Source organism: Tursiops truncatus, chromosome 11 (genome assembly GCF_011762595.2).
Source record: "Tursiops truncatus isolate mTurTru1 chromosome 11, mTurTru1.mat.Y, whole genome shotgun sequence".
Classification (NCBI taxonomy): domain Eukaryota; kingdom Metazoa; phylum Chordata; class Mammalia; order Artiodactyla; family Delphinidae; genus Tursiops; species Tursiops truncatus.
Window position 1 is genome coordinate 21675054 of NC_047044.1, and position 27909 is coordinate 21702962.

Here is a 27909-nt window from a genome sequence, read left to right on the forward strand (position 1 = left end):
TCAATCCCTTTCTTTTTCTCTTCTTCTTCTGGAACCGCTATAATTCGAGTGTTGATGTGTTTAATGTTGTCCCAGAAGTCTGTGTCCTCAGTTCTTTTCATTCTTTATTCTTTATTCTGCTCTGCAGCAGTTATTTCCACTATTTTATCTCTAGGTCACTTATCCATTCTTCTGCCTCAGTTTTTCTGCTATTGATCCCTTCTAGAGTATTTTTAATTTCATTTATTGTGTTTTTCATCATTGCTTGTTTCATCTTTAGTTCTTCTAGGTCCTTGTTAAATGTTTCTTGCATTTTCTCTATTCTATTTCCAAGATTTTGGATCATCTTTACTATCATTATTCTGAATTGTTTTTCAGGTAGACTGCCTATTTCCTCTTCATTTGTTAGGTCTGGTGCATTTTTATCTTGCTCCTTTATCTGCTGTGTGTTTTTCTGTCTTCTTATTTTGCTTATCCTACTGTGTTTGGGGTCTCCTTTTTGCAGGCTGCAGGTTCGTAGTTCCCATTGTTTTTGGTGTCTGTCCCCAGTGGCTAAAGTTGGTTCAGTGGGTTGTGTAGGCTTCCTGGTGGAGGGGTCTAGTGCCTGTGGTCTGGTGGATTAGGCTGAATCTTGTCTTTCTTGTGAGCAGGTCCACGTTTTGTGGTGTGTTCTGGGGTGTCTGTGGACTTACTGTGATTTTAGGCAGCCTTCCTGCTAATGGGTGGTATTGTGTTCCTGTCTTGCTAATTATTTGGCATAGGGTGTCCAGCCCTGTAGGTTGCTTGTCGTTGAGTGAAGCTGGGTGTTGGTGTTGAGATGGAGATCTCTGGGAAATTTTCGCCATTTGATATTACGTGGAGCTGGGAGGTCTCTTGTGGAACAATGTCCTGAAGTTGGCTCTCCCACCTCAGAGGCAGAGCACTGACTCCTGGCTGAAGCACTAAGAGGGTTTCATCCACATGGCTCAGAATAAAAGGGAGGAAAAGTAGAAAGAAAGAAAGAAAGAGAGAGAGAGAGAGAGAGAGAGAGGGAGAGAGAGGGAGGGAGGGAGGGAGGGAGGGAGGGATGAAGGAAAGAAAGAAAGAGAGGATAAAATAAAATAAAATAAAGTAAGGTAAAATAAAATAAAGTTATTAAAATAAAAAGATAATTATTAAGAAAAAAATTTTTTTAAAAATTAAAAAAATAAAAACCAGACAGGTAGAACCGTAGGACCAATGGTGAAAGCAAAGATATACAGACAAAATCTCACACAGAAGCATACACATACACACTCACAAAAAGGGGAAAACGGGAAAAAATAATAAATCTTGCTTTCAAAGTCCACTTCCTCAATTTGGGATGATTCGTTGTCTATTCAGGTATTCCACAGATGCAGGGTACATTAAGTTGATTGTGGAGATTTAATCCGCTGCTCCTGAGGCTGCTGGGAGAGATTTCCCTTTCTCTTCTTTGCTCGCACAGCTCCCAGGATTCAGCTTTGGATTTGGCCCTGCGTCTGCCTGTAGCTCGCCAGAGGGCATCTGTTCTTCGCTCAGACAGGATGGGGTTAAAGGAGACACTTATTTGGGGGCTCTGGTTCACTCAGGGAGGGGGGAGGGAGGGTCACGGAGTGCAGGGTGAGCCTGCGGCGGCAGAGGACGGCATGATGTTGCACCAGCCTGAGGCGTGCCGTGCGTTCTCCTGGGGAAGTTGTCCCTGCACCCCGGGACCCTGGCAGTGGCAGGCTGCACAGGTTCCCCGGAAGGGAGGTGTGGATAGTAACCTGTGCTCGCACACAGGCTTCTTGGTGGCAGCAGCAGCAGCAGCCTTAGCGTCTCATGCCCATCTCTGGGGTCTGCGCTGTTAGCCACAGCTCGCGCCCGTCTCTGGAGCTCCTTTAGGCAGTGCTCTTAATCCCCTCTCCTCGCGCACCAGGAAACAAAGAGGGAAGAAAAAGTCTCTTGCCTCTTCGGCAGGTCCAGACTTTTTCCCGGACTCCCTCCCAGCTAGCCGTGGTGCACTAACCCCTTCAGGCTGTGTTCACGCCGCCAGTCCTCTCCCTGCACTCCGACTGAAGCCCGAGCCTCAGCTCCCAGCCTCGCCTGCCCCGGCGGTTGAGCAGACAAGCCTCTCGCGCTATTGAGTGCTGGTTGACACTGATCCTCTGTACGGAAATTTCTCCGCTTTGCCCTCTGCACCCCTGTTGCTGCACTCTCCTCCGCGGCTCCGAAGCTCCCCCGCTCCGCCACCCGCAGTCTCTGCCCACGAAGGGGCTTCTAGTGTGTGCAAACCTTTCATCCTTCATGGCTCCCTCCCACTGATGCAGGTCCCGTCCCTATCCTTTTGTCTCTGTTTTTTCTTTTTTCTTTTGCCCTACCCAGGTATGTGGGGAGTTTCTTGCCTTTTGGGAGGTCTGAGGTCTTTTGCCAGCGTTCAGTAGGTATTCTGTAGGAGTTGTTCCATGTTTAGATGTATTTCTGATGTATCTGTTACTGTTTGAGGGTCTCCTGCTGCTACTGTTGGGGGGCAGCAGTGGCTCACCATGGGGACAAGGGCACTGGCAGCAGAAGTTCTGGGAAGTACTCCTCGGTGAGCCCTCCAGGAGTCTGCCATTAGCCCTACCAAAGGGCTTGTAGGCTCTCGCTTATCTATTAACATACTGTTTTGATGACTGTAGCTTTGTAGTATAGTCTGAAGTCTGGGAGCCTCATTCCTTCAGCTCTGTTTTTCTTTCTCACGATTGCTTTGGCTATTTGGAGTCTTTTGTGTTTCAATGCAAATTAAAAATTTTTTTTGCTCTAATTCTGTGAAAAAATTCCATTGGTAGTTTGGTAGGAATTGTATTCAATCTGTAGATTACTTTGGGTAGTATAGTCATTTTGAGCATATTGATTCTTCTGATCAAAGAACAATGTATCACCTCATACTGGTCAGAATGACCATTATCAAAAAATCTACAAACCATAAGTGCTAGAGAGGGTGTGGGGAAAAAGGAACCCTCCTACACTGTTGGTAGGAATGTAAATTGGTACAGCCACTAAGGAGAACAGTATGGAGGTTGCTTTAAAAACTAAAAGTAGAGCTACCATATGATCCTGTAATCCTACTCCTGGATATACATTGGGAGAAAACCATAATTCGAAATGATACATGCACCCTAGTGTTCATTGCAGCACTATTTACAATAACCAGGAGATGGAAGCAATCTATATGTCCATTGACAGAGGAATGGATAAAGAAGATGTGATACATATATACAGTGGAATATCACTCAGCCATAAAAAAGAATGAAATATTGCCATTTGCAGCAATATGGATGGACCTAGAGATTGTCATACTGAGTGAAGTCAGTCAGACAGAGAAGGACAAATACCATATGATATCGCTTATATGTGGAATCTAAAAAAATGGTACAAATGAACTTATTTACAAAACAGAGATAGAGTCACAGATGTAGAAAACAAACTTACGGTTACCAGGGTGGAAAGCGGGGGTGGGAACAGGGATAAATTGGGAGATTGGGATTGACATATACACTACTATATATAAAATAGATAACTAATAAGGACCTATTGTATAGCACAGGTAACTCTTTTCAGTACTCTGTAATGACTTATATGGGAAAATAATATAAAAAAGAGTGGATATATATATAACTGATTCACTTTGCTGCACAGCAGAAACTAACACAACATTGTATATCAAGTATACTTTAATAAAAATTTTTAAAAAGTTTATGTCTAGGTGTGGGGTTTTAAAAATGTGTCATGGTGCACATAAGTCATCCCATTTGATATCAAGATTTTGTCCTTCAGTTTTGGAAAATACTTTTCTATTTTTTTTCTTTGATTTATTTCTTCCTTCACTTTTATGCTTCTCTTTTTACCTGAGTATTTACTAATTTGGTGTTGAAGTATCTGCATTCATCATTTTTGTCTTTCATTTTTCCTCTCTTTGGTTTTTCATTCTCTACTTTATTTTCCCATTCTTCATTGATTTTTATATTTTAGTATCACATTACTTCCTAAGAGTTTTTTTTTCTTATTTTGAGTTTTTTTTTTCTGAAAACATCCTGTTCTGTACTTTTTAAAAAATAAATTTATTGGGGCTTCCCTGGTGGCGCAGTGGTTGAGAGTCTGCCTGCCAATGCAGGGGACACGGGTTCGAGCCCTGCCTGGTCTGGGAAGATCCCACATGCCGCGGAGCAACTAGGCCCGTGAGCCACAGCTACTGAGCCTGCGCGTCCGGAGCCTGTGCTCCGCAACAAGAGAGGCCGCGATAGTGAGAGGCCCGCGCACCGTGATGAAGAGAAAAAAAAAAAAAAAAGAAAGAAAAAAGAAAAAGAAAAAAAAAAAGAAATAAATTTGTTTATTTATTTATTTATTGCTGTCTTGGATCTTCATTGCTGTGTGCTGGCTTTCTCTAGTTGCGGTGAGCCGGGGCTACTCTTTGTTGTGGTGCACGGGCTTCTCTTGTTGCAGAGCATGGGCTCTAGGTGCTCGGGCTTCAGTAGTTGCGGCTCGTGGGCTCAGTAGTTGTGGCTCTTGGGCTCTAGAGTGCAGGCTCAGTAGATGTGGTGCATGGGCTTAATTGCTCCGCAGCATGTGGAATCTTCCCGGATCAGGGCTTGAACCCATGTTCCCTGCATTGGCAGGCAGATTCTTAACCAGTGTGCCACCAGGGAAGTCCCCTGTTCCGTACTTTTTGGCTATGGATATTTACTTGTAAGAGCTGTTGTAAGAATGTATTTCAAATCTCATGAGTCATATTGCAGAAAGAATGCTTTTATGCTTAGCAGAGAAGGTAAAGTTGGTAGGCTTCTGGTCAATCAGCTTATAAAGGGAGTAACCATTTGGCTGAGTTAGAGGTGACAAGTGCATGACCACAGAATATTTTTTGACAGAGTGGAACACGTTGCAAGTTTTGAGTTTTTAGTGAGTTTTTAGCTAATTTTTTCAGGATCTTAATTCATTAACATGGTGTTTGAGAATTACCTACAATATGGCTCATGTTACTCTCCCCTCTGTCATGCTGAAAACTAGAGTAATTGCCAGGAGCTGGAACATATATCAACTTTCCAGATTCTGAGCGTTTCCATAAGTCTTTTTCCAGTACCTGAAATGCTCTTCATTTTTTCAAAATCTATTAACCTACCCATCCGTAGTAGGTACACAACAAATATTTCCTCTCATGCTTTTCAAACCGAAGAGACATATGGTGTCTGTATGCAAATTTGGAAAAGGAATAAATGAGAAAATAAATATTTTCTCTTGAAGACCTTCCCTGAGAAAAAAAATGATTACAACTGGAAGAATAATAATTCCCTAGTTTGGATGTGTTCTAAGAAGGCATGCTTGGTGCCCTACCTCATCTCTCACAAGCAGCCTTTAAGATGAAGAAACTGAGGTGCAGAGAAGCTAATTAACTTGTTTATGGTGATATAGTTATGAACTAGCAGAGGTGAATATTCCATCTCGGGTCTATTTGGCCCTACAGCCCAGAGGTCCTCCTTATTTTTTTAACTCTTTATCATTCAATCATGCCTTCTAAGAGTACTATTCACATGTATATCTTCAGATGTTTTTTCAACAAAAGCGTGGAAATTGGTTGACCCAGCCCTTCCTCCCTTGGAAAAGGGCATATCTGATTGTGTCAAAGATAACTGCTGAATGTCAGTTGATCATCAGTTCTATTAGGAAAAGAATTAGTGACAGTTTCTGATTATTTTAGTGTCTCCAGAAAATTCTTTTGTGGCTTATTCTGAGTTTGATCTTAGTTGCAATTAGGAATGGATTCTCTATTTACATTTAGAAATCCATTTCATATTTCTCTGTTTTTCTCTTTGTTAGTTTAATTGCATGGGTTATTCTTTCATTACTTTGCCTGCCTGATATTTCATTGTTGAATATCTGCATTTTAATTTTAAATGTGGTTCCTTTTCATATAATCTGGAAGTATGGATAGGATTTTAAAAAATGGTAACAGCTTGGTATAATCAAAGGAGTCAGGTAGACCTAAGTTTAAATCTTAGCTTTGCAACTTAGTAGGAATATGCCTTTGGTCAATCTAATAACCTGTCTATACTTTTTTCATCATTTGTAAAAGAGGGAACTTATACTTACCTCATAGGGTGATATGGAAGTTAGAGAATGTGTTTAAAACACATAGAATAATGCCAGACCCATAGTAGCCTCTCAATAAATGGCAGCCATTATTTTTTGATCCCTTTTAAAAGTATAAACCATTATACCTTTTAAGAAGTCATCTGCTTCAATATCCCCAGGGATGAAAGCATGTTCTGTAAATTCCCCGCTCTAACAGACACAAGCTGTGGGACCTCAGAAATAAATTAGTTCGAGTCTTTATTTCATCATTTGTAACATGAGGATAATAATATTACCTACATCCTAGTGACATAGTGAGGAATAAATGACATATACTGCTTATATTAAGTACTTGTAATAGTGTATAACACTCAGTAAATGCTCAATAAATGTTAACTAGTAGTAGAAACAGTAAGAGTAGAGCACTTCCTAATAATAATAAATCCTGAGTCACCTGCTGTATTTTTTCCATAGCAAAAGTTCAAATTCTTCCTTATCTGTGATAATTAATCATAATGAAGAATATAATGCAATGTGAATTACTTTTTAACTTGATTTAAAAAGTAATTTTAGGGCTCCCCTGGTGGCGCAGTGGTTGAGAGTCCGCCTGCTGATGCAGGGGACATGGGTTCGTGCCCCGGTCCGGGAAGATCCCACATGCTGCGGAGTGGCTAGGCCCGTGAGCCATGGCCGCTGAGCCTGCATGTCTGGAGGCTGTGCTATGCAACGGGAGAGGCCACAGCAGTGAGAGGCCCACATACCACAGAAAAACCCCCCCAAAAAACAGTAATTTTAAATTACAGTAATTTAGCCAGCAACCCACTCTAGCTACCTACCTACACTTGTAAGCCCTTAATAGATATTTGCTGAATGAATCGTCTGTGGCATGGGTCTGCAAACTCTCTCTTGTACAGGTCAAGTAGTGAATATTTTAGGCTTTGATGCCATATGATCTCTGTTGTAATTTATTTAATAAAAACCTTGTTTATGAAAATGGGCAGTAAGTTGGATTTTTGCTGAAGTTTACTGACCACTGGTCTATGGAATAAAGAAATTAGAACCCTAACACTGATAGTGAAATCCATGTCAGTATGGGTCTACTTGGAAATACTTCCAGGTGAGAAAATGTTTTATCCTGTCGAGAAAAATGGAAACTTAGAGAAAAGGCAAAAGTGTATTCCCTATAGGTAAGAAGTCTCTAAAGTGCCAGTTTCTAAACTTTTAAGCTCAAAGCACAATTTCTCAGAGATAATTTTAGATGTTCAACTTAAACACATTTTTCAGCAACTGAAACCACATTACAGTTGGTATAGAACTACTCTGGATTTTTAGAAACTATATTCTAAATGAGAGGTATACCCTCTGTGGCATGTGAGATGGGTACTTCTTCCAAGTGTTAGTGAACAACTAGTTGGTGCAAAACTATTAATCTATAGAAGTTAAGGCCCAGTGCAAATGCTTTTTCCTTCCTAAAGTCTTACTCAGTCCTCCCCTGCTAGAAACAATCTCCTTTTTCTTAATATTCAAATAACTTATTTTTGATATCTGTGGATCTCTCCCGTTTAATATTGTTATTTATATAGTTATCTAGTATCTATTCTTTTAGGTTGTAAGCTGCCTGAAGGCAGTGTCTGTGTTTGACAGATGTTTATGCTCCAGCATGCTCTGCCTTATGCCTTGCATGCAGCAGGCACTCAGGCCATGCTTATTGAATTCCGAATTTTTTTGTGTCCTTATAGGGAGATAAGCTAGAATGGTATAAAAAGCATTCTCTTTGGCAATCTGAGTTCTAATTCTCTCTTGATCACTTGCTAACAATATATCCAGCCTCTCTGAATCAGCCTTGATTTGCACATTTGTAAAATGAGCATAATTCCAACACTACATTGTTTTGTGAGGATTAAATGAGTTAACAAATGTCAGGTGCCTACAGAAAACCTAGCATATAAAACATTAGCCTTTATTATGTCTAAAGGATGTTTTCAGTTTTTCTTTTTGTTTTATCCACTATTCTATGATACAAATATTCTAAAAAGGACTAATTAATAACTTAATAAGTAAATGTCAACAATGCAAAAAAAGGCAAATGACATCTCCATTGAGTGGGAATTAATAAAATGTTATCATGTTGTTTTCTGCATCTGTCAACAATTTTTTTTTTTTTTTTTTTCTGTTCGCGGGCCTCTCACTGTTGTGGCCTCTCCCATTGCGGAGCACAGGCTCCGGATGCGCAGGCTCAGCAGCCATGGCTCATGGGCCCAGCCGCTCCGCGGCATGTGGGATCTTCTCGGACCGGGGCACGAACCTGTGTCCCCTGCATCGGGAGGCAGACTCTCAACCACTGCGCCACCAGGGAAGCCCCCATCAACAAATATTTTATCCATTATACTTCTTACAGTTACCTTAGCAGTGAAGATGAAGCTCTATTTAATTTGAATGAACTTCTAGAAGGAGTTCTATTTCTTGCTTTAATTCTGTGTCCAAAGTGAGATTTGGTTCTACTTACTAGGCTTCTACATTCTGAAAACAGGTAAAATTAATAGGAATTATAAGGAAACTTGTTAAAAGAAAAAGTGGTATCCATTATCTTTTTATATCCTAGTAATGATCAATATGTATTTTATACTGGAAGGGAGAAACAACCATAAATAGATGAAAGATATCACCAGCCTTATTCTTTTCTTTATTTCTGACATGTTTGTGTCTAGGTATGATAATGCACCACAACTCTTCTGTGAGACTCTGCAATCCAGCCCTGCTCAGACTAGGTCAGTGATATTCCCTTCTCCATGTGCCTCTTTCCCCTGTTCTCCTGCTTCTTACCAAACCCAGCTTTCTAGGATGGTTTTGCACTCAGCCTAATTGTGTCAGTCAGCCCCTGCAGCCTCTTGCTAGTAGCTTAACATATTAGAAAAGTGAGAAAAAAATTGCTTCTTACTGCGTGCAAGGGTGAGAGGCTGGGGTTGGTCATGAAGGGGATACATAGGACTTTAGGGAGAGAACAAGTGAAAAGGGAGAGGAAATAATAGGTGGGTAATAATGAAAGGGAAATGGTAGGGTAGATGGAGAAGAAAAAAGAAATGAAAAAGGGGAATGTAGGTTGCATTTGTAATCTTTGGCTGCAAGTGGTATATTGATTTTTCAAACATATAGTGATGATAGGAATACAAGGTGGAAGATTGTTACCTGAATGTGGAGAAGAAATTATAGAATATTATACACCTTTGATGAGCTGTTGTTCATTGCAACAAGTGGACAGCTGGCTACCTAAAATACATTGAAAATTTATTATTTTAGGGGCTGATCATTTTATGATAATCAAGTTTGTAATTTACTCTTAAATTGTTTTATGCTTTAGCAACATATAGTTAGCTTAGAAACCAGTATATATTTCATTTCATTACATTTCTTAATGTAATCTTTAGATTTTCTCAGGTCAGAACATTTCAAAGACAAGTATTTATATAACTTCTTAGATACAGTTAATAAGGCTGGTTCATTTTAATGCCTCAATTACTTCATCTATATATTGGGTTGGCCAAAAAGTTCATCCGGGTTTTTCATAGCTTACAGAAAAGCCCGAACGAACTTTTTGGCCAACCAGTACAAGAGGATTATAAATACTTAGACAGTTCTTATATGTTTAAGATAACCTCAGAAACAGCTTGGCATATCAGAAGTGCTTCTGTTGGAGATTATTTTGTTTTGTTCCTCAAAAAAATAGAAAAGGTAATATCAAAGGGCTTGCCAATTTTGTCTGTCTTTTAATTTCAGAATTTTATTTCATATTAACTTTTCAACATGAACGTTACAATTTCTTAATTCTAACTTGCTTTCATAGTTCTTTTTCCATATGTATAGTCACTTTAAAATATATTCTTATATACTTCCTCTTTACTGGATTTTTAAAATGAATTTGTTTTTTACTAGTTTTAAATAGCTCTATTGATACCTTGATATTGGGGCTCATGACAGGATAAATTCTGGGGACACTGATCATTGTCCAGCATTTGGAAGAACCTAGGCCTTGTGGACTATAAGAAATAAGTTACATCGTTCTATTTCCTTTTTCATTTTATTCTGCTTAATGAAATGTTGCTGTAGAAGAAAACATATCATAATACAGTCAATATAACAGTTTAATAGACTTAAAGAAAGAATCCTTTAATTGAGGATTATAAATGCCCTAATTGCAGCCATTCCTTTGGGGGCTATCTGAGTAAGAAGCTGCCTGGCATATTGCAGACTAGAGCATGGAACCAAGTATTCACCCTCTGCAAGGAGACTTTATGGACTAATCTCATGATGCCTCAGCCACCACTAGATGCCCGTTCTCTCAGGTCATCTATCATCACCCAAACTCTCATCTTTTTATTTCTCTCATCGAACTCAAATTCCCTTCCCTTATTCCCTACTGTCCGTAAATCAACCAAACCCTTATATTCTTATCCTCTCCTGTGAATGTTTCTTCATGTCTTGGGTTTATTCAGAAGTATTTATATTTATTTGCATATATATTAATTTATATCAGCTGCATTGTTGCCATGAAATTGGAAGACTAAACCATCTGTGTATGTTTGTAAAGAGAGTCCTAAGCCAATATTGGTACAATGGACAGCTACTATTCTTATCACTCCTTTTCTTAGGTAATCATCCCTTCAACTTATATTTACTGTTTTCTTGCTATATATTGGATATTATTTTAAGTGAGGAGGATACAGTGGTAAACATTTTTCATTCTAGTAAGGGAGACAATAGCAAGTAAAGAAATAAACAAGAAGTTTTGATAGTGATAAAATCTATGTAGAAAAAATGTAAAAGTAATGGAAATGAGTGATGGGGGCAAGAAATAGACGGAAAATTACATTGCATAGTCAAGGAGGGCCTCCCTGGGAAGGTGACATTTGAGTTGAGACCTAATGACAGGAAGGGGCTAGCCACATGAAGATATCTGTGTTAGGCAAAGTGAAGTTTCAGTTCACTTTGGGGCACTAAGGCAGAGGGGCTGCCCTATAGTGAGTTGGGGAAGTGTTAGAGGTTGAGGTCAAAGAGGTAGTTAGGGGCCAAATTTTATTGAGCTTTGTAAATCTGGGTAAAGAGTTTTGACTTTTTTGACTTTATTCTAATTCAGATGAGAAATCATCAGAGGATTTTAAGCAAGAGTTTATTTGATTTAATTTACATTAAAAATCACTCTGTATACTCCTGCCTGATTATATTAAGTATGTATCTGTGTTCATATGTGTTAGTAAAGACAAACTACCCAAGCAGAGCACCAAATTGTCAAGAAGGTTTGGTTGTTCCCTGGCTTGTAAATTAGCATTCTGCAACATATATGTTTAGTTTTTTATTATTGAAAGTATTATATGCTCTTTCAGAAAAGTGTGAAAATGAAGAAAAAATTATTGACAGTCATTTTTCAAATGAAACAATTTTGATGAATTTTTGTATTTTTTTCTTTGCAAGTTTGTGAATATGTATATATACACACACATATCTATATACATACACATGCATACATATATAGTTGTCATCATGTTTTATATACATTTTGCAGTTCTGCTTTTTTATTAAACATAGTCTATAGTTTTTATAAACATTTTTAATGAGAGAATATGTCACTAAGACATAGAAACAGTGCTGAAGAGGTAATTTTCAAGATGGAATACAAGAATAGATAGGAATTCTCCTCATTCACTGAAGATATTTTAGATAGATTCTGTGAGATTCATTTCATGGTAGACTGGGAAAGAGGCTTTAAAGCAACATTTTTTTTCTGAGTAAGAATTAATCCAGAGAATCAAATGGAATGTTTTTTGTCTCTTTGAATTAATGAAAAGCATGGGATTATTACTACTGATCTGATGTGAGAAGATAAATGAGACACGGATGAAACATGACTGAAAACCATGAACATGATTATTGCAGGTACAGGACATGTTTCCATGTGAACATACTCAGTAGAGAGATCCAATAGGAGAGATCCCACACATATGCCTCATGCATAAGAAAATTCAATTTTCAAAAAAATTGTTGGAGCATCTGTTACTTGTGAGTATAAAGAATATGGAAATCCTCTACTGAGAATGGCTTCCTTACTCAGAAATAGAGAATTAATTTGATTAGCCTCACTGATTAGGAAGTGGCTAACTCTACTTAGGAAAGGCAGGTGGTACTGATAATATTACAGAGAGGTCTCTCAGTTTTAAGGCTGCCATGCTGTATTACAGACACTGAGTTAAGCACAGGACATATCCTTAATGCATTGCCATTGGCTCTAGGCTGTCACTAGACAGAGCATGTTAATCCATTCCTTGAAGGGTCTCTCTGCTTTCTCTTCCTTTATAGCCTCTTTCATTGGGTGAGCGGGATCCTGAGGTATCTCTTTCTTTTTGGCTCTACTGCCCACAGCTGCTTAATCGAGACAGGCCAGAGAAGTAGAAAGTAGACAGCGTTTTCACACTTAAATTTGTATGCAATACAGGGAACATGCCTTGACTTTTCAGATGGAACAGAGTATGTTTTGAATTTATTTGCGATTTATTGATAAATTCACAGGGTGTATCCACATTCCATAATGGTTTGAAACAAATGAAAGAAAAATAAGTTTATAGTTGATTTTATCCTAAAAATAAAGTTATATAAGCATACTGAAATGAGGTAAGGTAAGCAAAGAACTTAGTAAGAGCTTGACATATAGAAAGTGCTCAAACACTACAGACTCTGGAGCTGGATTTCCAGGATTTAGATCCCATCTCTGTTTCTTACTGGTTGTGTGACCTTGGGCAAGTTATTGAAACTCTCTGTACCTGTTTCAATAACTATAAAATGATAACAATAATAGTACTGCTCATAGGGTTGTTCTGACAATTGAATGAGTGACTATGTAGAAAGTGTACAGAACTGTATCTGACACACAAGGAGTTTTAGATGTATTAGCTCTTATTTTGTGGTATTGTTATTTAAGAAGTTATAGGTCACTTTTGTGTCACAAAACACAATAAAATGAATACTATGTCAAATAAAAATATATCAGAAATCTTTTGCCTTCGGTAAGATAAAGGTTTTTCTTATTTGGAATAAGAATTTTCTCTATCAGCTCTGTATCTCTGGTTTTTTGAACCCATACATTTTATGACTTTATATAATTTTAGACTTAGGAAAAGGAGCTGTTGGGCTTCAGATCATATTCTCCCAAATCCAGCTAAATTCTACTGACATTTTTACAAATTGACAAATTTGTTCTAATCATCTTGTTTAAATGAATATCGTGAATAAGAAATATATAATATATTCTTTTTTATTAACATCCTTATTGGAGTATAATTGCTTTACAGTGGTGTGTTAATTTCTGCTGTATAACAAAGGAAATCAGCTATACATATACAAATACCCTCATATCTTCTCGCTCTTGCATCTCTCTCCCACCCTCCCTATCCCACTCCTCTAGGTGGTAATAGAGCACCGAGCTGATCTCCCTGTGCTATGCGGCTTCTTCCACTAGCTTCTGTTTTATATTTGATAGTGTATATATGTCCATGCCACTCCTCACTTTGTCCCAGCTTACCCTTCCCCTCCCCATATCCTCAAGTCCATTCTCTATGTCTGTGTCTTTATTCCTGTCCTGCCCCTAAGTTCTGCCCCTAAGTTCTTCAGAACCACTTAAAAAATATATTTTTTTTAGATTCCATATATATGTGTTAGCATATGGTATTTGTTTTTCTCTTTCTGACTTACTTCACTCTGTATAACAGACTCTAGGTCCATCCACCTCACTACAAATAACTCAATTTCATTTCTTTTTATGGCTGGGTAATATTCCATTGTATATATGTGCCACATCTTCTTTATTCATTCATCTGTCCGTGGACACTTAGGTTGCTTCCATGTCCTGGCTATCGTAAATAGAGCTGCAGTGAACATTGTGGTACATGACTGTTTTTGAATTATGGTTTTCTCAGGGTATATGCCCAGTAGTGGGATTGCTGGGTCGTATGGTAGTTCCAATTTTAGTTTTTTAAGGAACCTCCATACTGTTCTCCATAGTGGCTGTATCAATTTACATTCCCACCAACAGTGCAAGAGGGTTCCCTTTTCTCCACACCCTCTCCAGCATTTATTGTTTGTAGATTTTTTGATAATGGCCATTCTGACCAGTGTGAGGTGATACTTGATTGTAGTTTTGATTTGCATTTCTCTAATGATTAGTGATGTTGAGCATCCTTTCATGTGTTTGTTGCAATCTGTATATCTTCTTTGGAGAAATGTCTGTTTAGGTCTTCTGCCCATTTTTGGATTGGGTTGTTTTTTTTTTTTTGATATTGAGCTGCATGAGCTGTTTGTAAATTTTGGAGGTTCATCCTTCGTCGGTTACTTCGTTTGCAACTATTTTCTTCCATTCTGAGGGTTGTCATTTCATCTTGTTTATGGTTTCCTTTGCTGTGCAAAAGCTTTTAAATTTCTCTAGGTCCCATTTGTTTATTTTTGTTTTTATTTCCATTTCTCTAGGAGGAGGGTTAAAAGGGATCTTGCTGTAATTTCTGTCATAGAGTGTTCTGCCTATGTTTTCCTCTAAGAGTTTTATAGTGTCTGGCCTTACATTTAGGTCTTTAATCCATTTTGAGTTTATTTTCGTGTATGGTGTTAGGAAGTGTTCTAATATCATTCTTTTACATGTAGCTGTCCTTTTTGCCCAGCACCACTTATTGAAGAGGATGTCTTTTCTCCATTGTATATTCTTGCCTCCTTTATCAAAAATAAGGTGATCGTATGTGTGTGGGTTTATCTCTGTGCTTTCTGTCCTGTTCCATTGATCTATATTTCTGTTTTTGCACCAGTACCATACTATCTTGATTACTGTAGCTTTGTATTATAGTCTGAAGTCAGGGAGCCTGATTCCTCCATCTCCGTTTTTCTTTCTCGAGATTGCTTTGGCTATTTGGGGTCTTTTGTGTTTCCATACAAATTGTGAAATTTTTTGTTCTACTTCTGTGAGAAATGCCACTAGTAGTTTGATAGGGATTGCACTGAATCTGTAGATTACTTTGGGTAGTATAGTCATTTTCACATTGTTGAATCTTCCAATCCAAGAACATGGTATATCTCTTCATCTGTTTGTATCATCTTTAATTTCTTTCATCAGTGCCTTATAGTTTTCTGCATACAGGTCTTTTGTTTCCTTAGGTAGGTTTATTCCTAGACATTTTATTCGTTTTGTTGCAGTGGTAAATGGGAGTGTTTCCTTAATTTCTCTTTCAGATTTTTCATCATTGGTGTATAGGAATGCAAGAGATTTCTGTGCATTAATTTTGTATCCTGCTACTTTACCAAATTCATTGATTAGCTCTAGTAATTTTCTGGTAGCATCTTTAGGATTCTCTATGAATAGTATCATATCATCTGCAAACAGTGGCAGCTTTACTTCTTCTTTTCTGATTTGGATTATTTTTATTTCTTTTTCTTCTCTGATTGCTGTGGCTAAAACGTCCAAAACGATGTTGAATAATAGGGGTGAGAGTGGACAACCTTGTCTTGTTCCTGATCTTAGGAATGGTTTCAGTTTTTCACCACTGAGGATGATGTTGGCTGTGGGTTTGTCATATATGGCTTTTATTATGTTGAGGTAAGTTCCCTCTATGCCTAATTTCTGGAGGGTTTTCGTCATAAATGCGTGTTGAATTTTGTCAAAAGCTTTTTCTGCATCTATTGAGAAGATCATATGGATTTTCTCCTTCAATTTGTTAATATGGTGTATCACATTGATTGATTTGCGTATATTGAAGAATCCATGCATTCCTGGGATAAGCCCCACTTGATCATGGTGTATGATCCTTTTATTGTGCTGTTGGATTCTGTTTGCTAGTATTTTGTTGAGGATTTTTGCATCTATGTTCATCAGTGATATTCGCCTGTAGTTTTCTTTCTTTGTGACATCTTTGTCTGGTTTTGGTATCAGAGTGATGGTGGCCTTGGAGAATGAGTTTGGGAGTGTTCCTCCCTCTGCTATATTTCGGAAGAGTTTGAGAAGGATAGGTGTTAGTCCTTCTCTAAATGTTTGATAGAATTCGCCTGTGAAGCCATCTGGTCCTGGGTTTCTATTCGTTGGAAGATTTTTAATAAAAGTTTCAATTTCGGTGCTTGTGATTGGTCTGTTTATATTTTCTGTTTCTTCCTGGTTCAGTCTTGGAAGGTTGTGCTTTTCTAAGAATGTATCCATTTCTTACAGGTTGTCCATTTTTTTGGCATAAAGTTGCTTCTAGTAATCTCTCATGATCCTTAGTATTTCTGCAGTGTCAGTTGTTACTTCTCCTTTTTCATTTCTAATTCTGCTGATTTGAGTCTGCTCCTTTTCTTTCTTGATGAGTCTGGCTAATGGTTTATCAATTTTCTTTACCTTCCCAAAGAAGCAGCTTTTAGTTTTATTGATCTTCGCTATTGTTTCCTTCATTTCTTTTTCATTTATTTATGATCTGATCTTTATGATTTCTTTCCTTCTGCTAACTTTGGGATTTTTTTTGTTCTTCTTTCTCTAATTGCTTTAGGTGTAAGGTTAGGTTGTTCGTTTGAGATTTTTCTTGTGTCTTGAGGTAGGATTGTATTGCTATAAAATTCCATATTAGAACTGCTTTTGCTGCATCCCATAGGTTTTGGGTCGTCGTGTTTTCATTGTCATTTGTTTCTAGGTATTTTTTGATTTCCTCTTTGATTTCTTCAGTGATGTATTGGTTATTTAGTAGTGTATTTTTTAGCCTCCATGTGTTTGTATTTTTTACAGATTTCTTCCTGTAATTCATATCTAGTCTCATAGTGTTGTGGTCAGAAAAGATACTTGATACAATTTCAGTTTTCTTAAATTTACCAAGGCTTGATTTGTGACTGAAGATATGATCTATCCTAGAGAATGTTCGGTGAGCACTTGAGAAGAAAGTGTATTCTGTTGTTTTTGGATGGAATGTCCTGGGAATATCAATTAAGTCCATCTTGTTTAATGTATCATTTAAAGCTTGTGTTTCCTTATTTATTTTCATTTTGGATGATCTCTCCATTGGTGAAAGTGGGGTGTTACAGTCCCCTACTATGATTTTGTTACTGTCGATTTTCCCTTTTATGGCTGTTAGCATTTGCCTTATGGATTGAGGTGCTTCTGTGTTGGGTGTATAAATATTTACAATTGTTATATCTTCTTCTTGGATTGATCCCTTAACCATTATGTAGTGTCCTTCTTTGTCTCGTGTAATAGTCTTTATTTTAAAGTGTATTTAATTCTCATATCAGACAATATGAGAATTGCTACTCCAGCTTTCTTTTGATTTCCATTTGCATGGAATATCTGTTCCCAGCCCGTCACTTTCAGTCTGTATGTGTCCCTACATCTGAAGTGGGTCTTTTGTAGAGAGCACATAAAAGTGTCTTGTTTTTGTATACCTTCAGCCAGTCTGTGTCTTTTGGTTGGAGCATTTAATCCATTTACGTTTAAGGTAATGATAGATATGTTTGTTCCTATTACCATTTTGTTAATTGTTTTGGGTTTGTTATTGTAGGTCTTTTCCCTCCCTTGTGTTTCCTGCCTAGAGAAATTCCTTTAGCATTTGTTTTAAAGCTGGTTTGGTTGTGCCGAATTCTCTTAGCTTTTGCTTATCTGTAAAGGTTTTAATTTCTCCGTCGAATCTGAATGAGATCCTAGCTGGGTACACTAATCTTGGTTGTAGGTTTTTCCCTTTCATCACTTTAAATATGTCCTGCCAGTCTCTACTGGCTTGCAGAGTTCCTGCCGAAAGATGAGCTGTTAACATTATGGGGATTCCCTTGTATGTTATTTTTTGTTTTTCCCTTGCTGCTTATAATATTTTTTCTTTGTGTTTAATTTCTGATAATATGATTAATATGTGTCTTGGCGTGTTTCTCCTTGGATTTATCCTGTATGGGACTCTCTGCACTTCCTGGACTTGATTCACTATTTCCTTTCCTATATTAGGGAAGTTTTTAATTATAATCTCTTCAGATATTTTCTCAGTCCCTTTCTTCTTCTGGGGCCCCTGTGATTTGCATGTTGGTCCTTTTAATGTTGTTCCAGAGGTCTCTCAAGCTGTCCTCAATTCTTTTCATTCTTTTCCCTTTTTTGTTCTCTGCAGTAGTTATTTCCACTATTTTATCTTCCCGCTCACTTATCCATTCTTCTGCCTCAGTTTTTCTGCTCTTGTTTCCTTCTAGAGAAGTTTTAATTTCATGTATTGTGTTCATCATTGTTTGTTTGCTCTTTAGTTCTTCTAGGTCCTTGTTAAACATTTCTTGTATTTTCTCCATTCTATTTCCAAGATTTTGGATCATCTTTTGTATCATTACCCTGAATTCTTTTTCAGGTAGACTGCCTATTTCCTCTCCATTTGTTTAGTCTGGTGGGTTTTTACCTTGCTTCTTCATCTCCTGTGTGTTCCTGTGTCTTTTCATTTTGCTTACTTTACTGTGTTTTGGGGTCTTCTTTTTGCAGGCTGCAGGTTTGCAGTTCCCGTTGCTTTTGGTGTCTGCCGCTAGTGGCTGAGGTTGGTTCAGTGGGTTGAGTAGGCTTCCTGGTGACGGGGACTAGTGCCTGTGTTCTGGTGGTTGAGGCTGGATCTTGTCTTTCTGGTGGGACGGATCACATCTGGTGATGTGTTTTGGGGTGGCTGTGACCTTATTATGATTTTAGGCAGCCTCTGCTAATGGGTGGGGTGGTGTTCCTGTGTTGCTAGTTTTTGGCACAGGGTGTTTAGCACTGTAGCTTGCTGGTTGTTTAGTGGAGCTGGGTCTTAGGGTTGAGTTGGATATCTCTGGGAGAGCTTTCTCTGTTTGATATTTCGTGGAGCCGGGAGGTCTCTGTTGGACCAGTGTCCTGAACTCAGCTCCTCCACCTCAGAGGCACAGGCCTGACCCCCGGCCTGAGCACGAAGACCCTGTCAACCACACGGCTCAGAAGTAAAGGGAGAAAAAAAGAAGAAAGAAAGAAAAAACAAAATAAAATAATTTCAAAAAATTATGAAAAATATAAAAATTCATAAAAAAAGGAAAGAAGAGAGCAATCAAACCAATAAACAAATCCACCAATGATAACAAGTGCTAAAAACTATACTAAAAAAAAAAAACCCAAAATTGGACCAACAGAACCCTAGGACAAATGGTAAAAGCAAAGCTATACAGACAAAATCACACAAAGAAGTATATACATACCCACTCACAAAAAGAGGAAAAGGAAAAAATAATATATATTTATATATATATAAAAAAGGAAGAGAGCGACCAAGTCAATAAACAAATCTAACAATGATAATAAACTCTAAATACTAAACTAAGATAAACATAAAACCAGAAACAAATTAGATGCAGAAAGCAAACCCGAAGTCTACAGTTGCTTCCAAAGCCCACCGCCTCAATTTTGGGGTGATTTGTTGTCTATTCAGGCGTTCCACAGATGTAAGGTATATCAGGTTGATTGTGGAGGTTTAACCCACTGCTCCTGAGGCTGCTGGGAGAGATTTCCCTTTCTCTTCTTTGTTCGCACAGCTCCTAGGGTTCAGCTTTGGATTTGGCCCCACTACCGCATGTAGGTCGCCTGAGGGCGTCTGTTCCCACCCAGACAGGACAGGGTTAAAGTAGCAGCTGATTCGGGGGCTCTGGCTCACTCAGGCTGGGGGTAGGGAGGGGTACGGAATGCGGGGTGAGCCTGCAGCAGCAGAGGCCAGCATGACGTTGCAAGAGCCTGAGGCGCGCTATGTGTTCTCCTGGGGGAAGTTGTCCCTGGATCATGGGACCTTGGCAGTGGCCGGCTGCACAGGCTCCTGGGAGGGGAGGTATGGAGAGTGCCCTGTGCTCGCACACAGGCTTCTTGGTGGCTGCAGCAGCAGCTTTAGCATCTCATGCCCGTCTCTGGGGTCCGTGCTGATAGCTGCGGCTCGTGCCTGTCTCTGGAGCTTGTTTAGGCGGTGCGCTGAATCCCCTGTCCTCGCGCACCCCGAAACAGTAGTCTCTTGCCTCTTAGGCAGGTCCAGACATTTTCCCGGACTCCCTCCCAGCTAGCTGTGGTGCACTAGCCCTCTTCAGACTGTGTTCCTGCAGCCAACCCCAGTCCTCTCCCTGGGATCTGACCACCGAATTGCGAGCCTCAGCCCCCAGCTCCCACCCACCCTGGAGGGTGAGCAGACAAGGCTCTCAGGCTGGTAAGTGCTGGTTGGCACCGATTCTTTGTGTGGGAATCTCTCCACTTTGCCCTCTGCACTGCTATTGCTGCACTCTCCTCCATGGCTCTGAGGCTTCTTCCCTGCCACCACCTGTCTCAGCTAGTGATGGGGCTTCCTAATGTGTGGAAACTTTTCCTCCTTCACAGCTCCCTCCCAGAGATGCAGGTCCATCCCTATTCTTTTGTCTCTGTTTTTTCTTTTGCCCTCCCCAGGTACGTGGGGAGTTTCTTGCCTTTTGGGAAGTCTGAGGTCTTCTTCCAGCGTTTAGTAGGTGTTCTGTAGGAGTTGTTCCATGTGTAGATGTATTTCTGATGTATTTGTGGGGAGGAAGGTGATCTCTGCATCTTACTCTTCCGCCATCTTGAAGGTCTGTCCCTCACTCGTAATTCTTATAAGCAGTAACATCTTAGATTTGATGGAGAAAGGTCCTTTTGCAAAAGCACTTTTTTCCCTCAAGTCTATGTGCACGTGTCATGACAATACCTCGAAATGTCCCAGGAAGGCCTTCTGGGTGCTGGAGTAGGGAATCCGCGGGCGCCGGGCTTCTAAAGAGACAGCAAGAGCCAAGAGCTGGGCACAGGGTTAAGGGTGGAGAGCCAGCATTGGAGTAAGGGCCAGGCAACTACAGTTTTTCCCCTGGTATCAGAGGGATCTGTCCCAGAAGCTGGATGACTTGCTTACAATGGACGGTTTGTTGCGGGAGTGCGAGATGGGCACACCGTGGGGGGAGGTGGCAGGGCAGGAATCGGCCTCCAGCTCCTCTAATATATTCTTCATGCTACTGAGATACAATTGGTTTAGACATTCAGAACATTTGAATGAGAACTCATGTGTGAGAGAGTGGAATGGACATATATACACTACCAAACGTAAAATAGATAGCTAGGGGGAAGCAGCCGCATGGCACAGGGAGATCAGCTTGGTGCTTTGTGACCACCTAGAGGGGTGGGATAGGGAGGGTGGGAGGGAGGGAGACGCAAGAGGGAAGAGATATGGGAACATATGTATACGTATAACTGATTCACTTTGTTATAAAGCAGAAACTAACACACCATTGTCAAGCAATTATACTCCAATAAAAATGTTAAAAAAAAAAACGCGTGTGAAAAACTAAGTTATTGATGATAGGAATAACAGTTAAGCTATGAAATGAATTTCTTGTAGAATTTCACAGATTGATACTTTACTAATCTTGCTTTAAACAATAAACTCCAAGGACATACATTAAGTGTGATGCATGATTTCTCCAATCATAGAAACCTTCCTTCTGAACTGATTTTCTCATATATTACCTCATTAAGGATTCTATGTCTAATGCCTCCATTAAAGCTCTCTCATTGTTTTTTAAAATTTCAAACTGGAAATTAAAACAATTTCATACGAGCTTTTTTGTAACATGATCCATATAAGATTTTATCCGAGACGGATGTGTACCAGGCCTAGTCTCAGGGTCTGCTGGCCCTGTCTCACCTATCCCAAAGGCCTGAGGTTATTTGCTTTCAGATTCAACCTTTATTTTTTTAATCTAATTTTTATTTTATATTGGAGTATAGTTGATTTACAATGTTGTGTTAGTTTCAGGTGTACAGCAAAGTGATTCACTTATACATATACCTATTCTTCTCAGATTCTTTTCCCATTAAAGTTTTTTAATTGATATGTAATTGACCTTACAACACTATGTTACTTCCAGCTGCACAACATAACGATTTGAGATTTCTGTATATTGCAAAGTGATCGCCATGGTAAGTCTAGTTACCATCTGTCACCATAAGAAGTTATTACAATATTACTGACTAATTCCCCTTGCTGTACATTTTATCCATATGACTCATTTATTTTGTGACTGGAAGTTTGTACCTCTTAATCTCCCTCACCTATTTCATTCATCCCTCCACCCTTCCCCCACCCCTTTGGCAATCACCTGTTTGTTCTCTGTATCTATGAGTCCACAACATTTTTAATTTTATAAACAAGGAGACACTTATAGAAATTTAGGTGGGGTGATAGATAAGCTCTGGGTATGCTGAAAATACATATTAGTGTGTACTTTTAAAGAAAGAATGTTTTAGCCTTGGTGGAGAAACTTTGAATGGTAAAGTGATGGTTATGTTAAGTGTGTTATGTATAACATGTGGAGAAAATGTAGAATTTGGAGGCCTGGGATTGAGTTAGCTCTGTAGCTGTCTAGAGTGTCCCACCTGGACAGCTATTTAACTGCTATGACTTTCATTTTTAAAAATCTGTAAAATAAAGTTATTATACTGTATCAGCATATCCTAAGTGGTGTTGTGATTGCTAGTTTTGATTTCTAGTCTATTATTAGGCATTACTGAGATAAAGATTCCATGGTCAAATATGTTTATGGAATTGAAGAGGTTTCTTTGAGTTGATGTATATGATAAGTATCTGCAAAAGGGGGAAGACAGCAAGCAGAGTTTCTTAACTTTCATGACTGCAGAACCTTTTTCTGGTAGTGACACTATTTTTGGAATACCCTTTGGGAACTTCTGAGCTAGATTATCTTATAGATATCTCTTTATAGATAATTATCTATAGATAATTCTGTTTCTGTTACATTTGCTAATATACTTTTACTTAAGCTGTGGAATATAAGGCATAATTATTAATATTCTTGACTTCCTTGAAAAGAGTTCTATAATAAAAATTCCTGTTTTCTATTTTCATTCATTGTCACAAGCCTCTACCCACCTGGCATCTTTTTTTTTTTTCTCGCGGTACGCGGGCCTCTCACTGTTGTGGCCTCTCCCGTTGCGGAGCATAGGCTCCGGACGCGCAGGCTCAACGGCCATGGCTCACGGGCCCAGCCGCCCCGTGGCATGTGGGATCCTCCCGGACCGGGGCACGAACCCGTGTCCGCTGCATCGGCAGGCGGACTCTCAACCACTGTGCCACCAGGGAAGCCCCACCTGGCATCTCTTATATTCAATATAAAAAGGTTGAATCTTACAAATTAACTTTTCAAATTAGGATGTATTTTCTTTTTGGTGTGAAGCAAATTGTATTTGTAAAATACCACAAAAGGCAATTTCTTAGTTACTTTTTCTGCTTTTACTAAATGCATTAATATAATGAGATACTGTAAAAATTAAGCTAAAGATACAATCTTATTATGTAAAATTATCTTTTTCTCAGGCAGTGTTTAAAATTTGAGGGATGGAATAGAGTTATTAAAGGAAATATAGCAAGGGGATCTCATTTATGAAAATAAAACTGTATTGGTAAGAAAGAGGTAGAAATTTTAATTGGAAAAGTTTACACAGAATTAAAAATTTGGTAAAAAATTAAAAACCATTTTCATAGGCTAGAATAAAAGACTGAAATATGTTTTAGAATCTACTTTCGGATGATCTTTATCATCCCCATCTATTGAGCCCTACTGGACACTGGTACCACAATAAAATATTTTTGCTGACTCCATCCAAAGGGGCTTTTAATCTGGTTAGGGGCATAGAATAGATAAAAGAAATGCAGGACAGCATTTGCTGAGTTCCAGATTTTACAATTATGGCAGAAATAATGAAGAGACGTTTTGACCGATAGTTGGTATGGTCGCAGCAAATATCCTTGAATTAAGTAGAATTCAAGCTGAAGACTGACCTTTGAAAGCAGAGAGAAGGGAAGACATTACAGGGTAAAAGGAGTGATGTTAGAAAATAGGCAGGAATTCTTATGTCTTACAGGAAGCAATTCACAAATCATTTACACTGAGACAAAGGATTTTGTACATGAAGAAGAGAAGTGATATGGGGCTTCCCTGGTGGCACAGTGGTTGAGAGTCCGCCTGCTGATGCAGGGGACACGGGTTCACGCCCCGGTCTGGGAGGATCCCACATGCCACGGAGTGCCTGGGCCAGTGAGCCATGGCCGCTGAGCCTGTGCGTCCCAGAGCCTGTGCTCCGCAGCGGGAGAGGCCACGGCAGTGAGAGGCCCACGTACTGCAAAAAAAAAAAAAAAAAAAAAGAAGTGATTAAATAGGGCTGGAGATGTAGGTAGGGAATTCAGAGGACCTTAGAATTCCTTTGATTTTCTCAGGCTTTAGTTTAGATTAACTTAGACCTGCTTAGAAGCAATTTTTGACCCACTTAAGTTTTGAAATCCCTCCTGAGCTAACTTTGTGTCTTAGCATGAGTGACTGATGTCTCCTGAAGCTAATGGTTGAGGCATTGTTTCTCAGAGCAGGTATCTCTGGCCCAGAACAACACATCTATGAATAGTGATTTGATGACCACAGAAGCACCTGCTTGTTAAATCCTCAGAATCCAGAATCTTCCTGTAGCTTTTTTGTTCTCAGTCTCTGCCTGGTGCTCGCTTTTCAACAAAATTTATTGAGCACACCCTGTGCTCTCATAAAGATGATAATTTCTTTCTTCCCTTCCCACCAGTACAAAATACTACAGTTATGTGATTTGGTTTTGTGGGAGAAATGATGTAGGGCTTGGGCAGTCATGGGATGGAAAAGTTTTAAGCACCACTGGGCTAGGGTAAATTTTCATCATTGGTTCTCTAGAGGATTCATATAAGTAATAACTTTTCCTTTCCAAAGCCTTTTAGGATTGGCAGGTCTGTTCAGCATTTATGAGGTTCCTAGCACTAGGACCCTAATTACTTATGCCCAGACATAAATAGAAAAGTAAACGATCTGTTTTCTCTGAAGTAGACTTCAGTAAGTTAATTTTCCAAAATGGTGCAGGCAGTGTCTAAAGAAAGTTAGCTAATTAGATACAATCTAGGTACTCAACAATGACCAAGTTGAAGCATTCATGAAAGCATAAAAATTATGGAGGAATTGCCTTGAAACACATTGGTACCAGCAAAAAAGTAGTTTCTACTAACATCAAGTTGTTGACCATTTGAAAGTTTCCACCATAATCATGGCCAATGATTCCTAAATCTAAAATTCCAAATTTAGATGTACACATCTAAATTTCTAAATCTTTCTCTTGTTCTCCAGACTTACATATCCAGTATCTACCAGCATCTTAATTTGGATGTCACACAGACACTTCTTAATCAGCAGGTCCAAAGCCAAACTCATCCTGCCCCTCTGCACCTCCTCCAGTATTCCCTATCCTCACTTGCTCCCGCTATCTACCCACTTGCCCAAACTGGAAATTTAGGATTTATCCTGAATTGCCCCATCTCTTTCTCTATAGTCAGTCAGTAATAACCATATTCATAACTTATCCATCTCTTCCTTTTCTCCCTGAATAATTAAAAAAAGAGTCTTAAAATCTCAGGCCTTCTACTAATTTCTTTTCAAAATATTTATATTTTATATTAATATTTAATATTTTAATATTCAAAATATTAACTCTGTAAGGATCTTTCTCTAATATGCAAATATCACAGTGTCATGCTGCAAATCAGAACACTTCAACTGTACCCATCACCTATGAGATAAACTTCTCTGTAGCCAATCCAGTCATTATCATCTGGTTCCTGCTCAACTTTCTAGCCTCTTCTACTTTCTGCTATCTTACTTCTCCCATCTGCCACACCTCTCACACCCTGCATGATTCCCATGCCTCCTCCACCTCCACGAGCCTGGGTGACTCTTATCTCTGTTCTAGTAGGCTGAAAAATGACCCCCAAAGACATTGGGTCCCAATTCTTCGAACCTGTAAATGTTACCTTATTTGGAAAAAGGAGTCTTTGTAGATGTAATTAAATTAAGGATCTTGAGATAGGAAGGTTATCCTGGATTATCTGGGTGGGCCCTAAATGCAATCACATATACTCTTTTTTTTTTTTTTTTTTGTGCGGTATATGGGCCTCCCACCGTTGTGGCCTCTCCCGTTGTGGAGCACAGGCTCCGGACGTGCAGGCTCAGCGGCCATGGCTCACGGGCCCAGCCACTCCGTGGCATGCGGGATCTTCCCGGACTGGGGCATGAACCCACGTCCCCTGCATCGGCAGGTGGACTCTCAACCACTGCGCCACCAGGGAAGCCCCACATATACTCTTATAAGAGAGAGACAGAGGGAGATTTTACAGATACAGAGAAATTTCAAGATGCTGGCTTTGAAAATTGGAGTGATATGGCCACAAGCCAAGGAATGCTGGCAGTGACCAGAAGCTGGAAGAGGCAAGGGACGAATTCACCCCCAGAGTATGGCCCTGCCCACACCTTGATTTTTGCCCAGTGATAATGATTTCAGTTTTGTGGGCCTCCAAAACTGTAAGAGAATACATTTTTGTTTCTTAAGCCACAAAGCGTGTGGTAGTTTGTTACAACAGCTATAGGAAACTAACACAACTGTTACTGAATCCAACCTTATATTGTTTGAGGCACAACAGGCCAATAAATCCAGAGATGAGTTGTTGGGGTAAGGAATAGTGACTTTATTCGGAAAGCCTGTAGACGGAGAAGGTGGTGAACTAGTGTCCCAGAGAACCATCTTACCTGAGTTAGAATTCTCGCTGCTTTTATAGTAAAAGGGGAGAGGGTATGGCTGGTTGTTGCAAACTTCTCAGGTGCTGGGATCCTTTGCAGCTGTCCACCTAGGTCTGGTCACAATGTTCCTATAAACCTCCAACAGGACAAATGTTATTCTCCGTTCTGCAACTTTTTATCTCTCTATGAGTGGAAAAGTGTTACACCTTTAAAGGTCACAGCCTTGAGAATGGGCTATCTTGTATATTTCAGGCTCTAGGCAACATTTTTTTACTAAGGTTCAGAGCCCGCATGACTAAGCACAGGCAACAGAGCACAAGGGTTAGAGCTAAAGGAATAGATCCAGTATGGAGTCAGCTTTGTTCTTCCCTGTTACACAACTTCTATTCCTGTTATTTCCATGAATTCTTACTGCTCTAATACATTATTTACCCTCAACCTGGAATGCCTCTTCTCTGTCTCTTTGTCTGAAAAATTCCTGTTTATTTTTAGTGCATACTCTGTAAAGTCTTTCCAACTCTCTCTGGTAAGTCAGCACTCTTTCCCATTGTGCCTGCTGCTTGTTTGTTTGTTTTGTTGTTGCTTTTTAATATTCCTACATTTATTGTAGGAGTATAAGAGATAGTATAACTACCTCAATGGTTAGGGATACTGGCCACTTGATTCAGTTAGAGATGGTTTGAGTAACTTTGTGCAGGTTATGTTTCTAAGCTTGTTTCTTTATTTATGAAATGGGAATAATAATGGTACCAACCTTGTACATTTGTTATGAGGATTGAATGAGATAATCTATGTAAATATGATATCTGGTAAATAGTATGTGCTCAATAAATGTTAGCTGCCCATAGAGAACTGTATTTTAATTGTTTTCATGATTGTCTCTTAACTGGAGTATGAGCTCTTTGAAGAAACGGAGAATTATTTTTATACCAAGTGCCTGGCTAGTAGTTTGATTAGTATTTAATGGATAAATAAATAAAATGTATCTTTTACCATAGGCCTTACTATTAAATCATTATTCTCTTACCTGGAACTCTCAAAATGCCTAATCTGGTTTTCCTTCATCCTTCAAAAATGTGACAGTATATTTTTATCTGTAGAATTTGACAGCATATTAGCTCTCATCTCTATAATGGAGTTCTTATGGAGTTCTTTAAGACTCAGATTGTAATTCCCTACCTCTTGGTAGGGCCTTTAAAAACCAACTTTGTACAT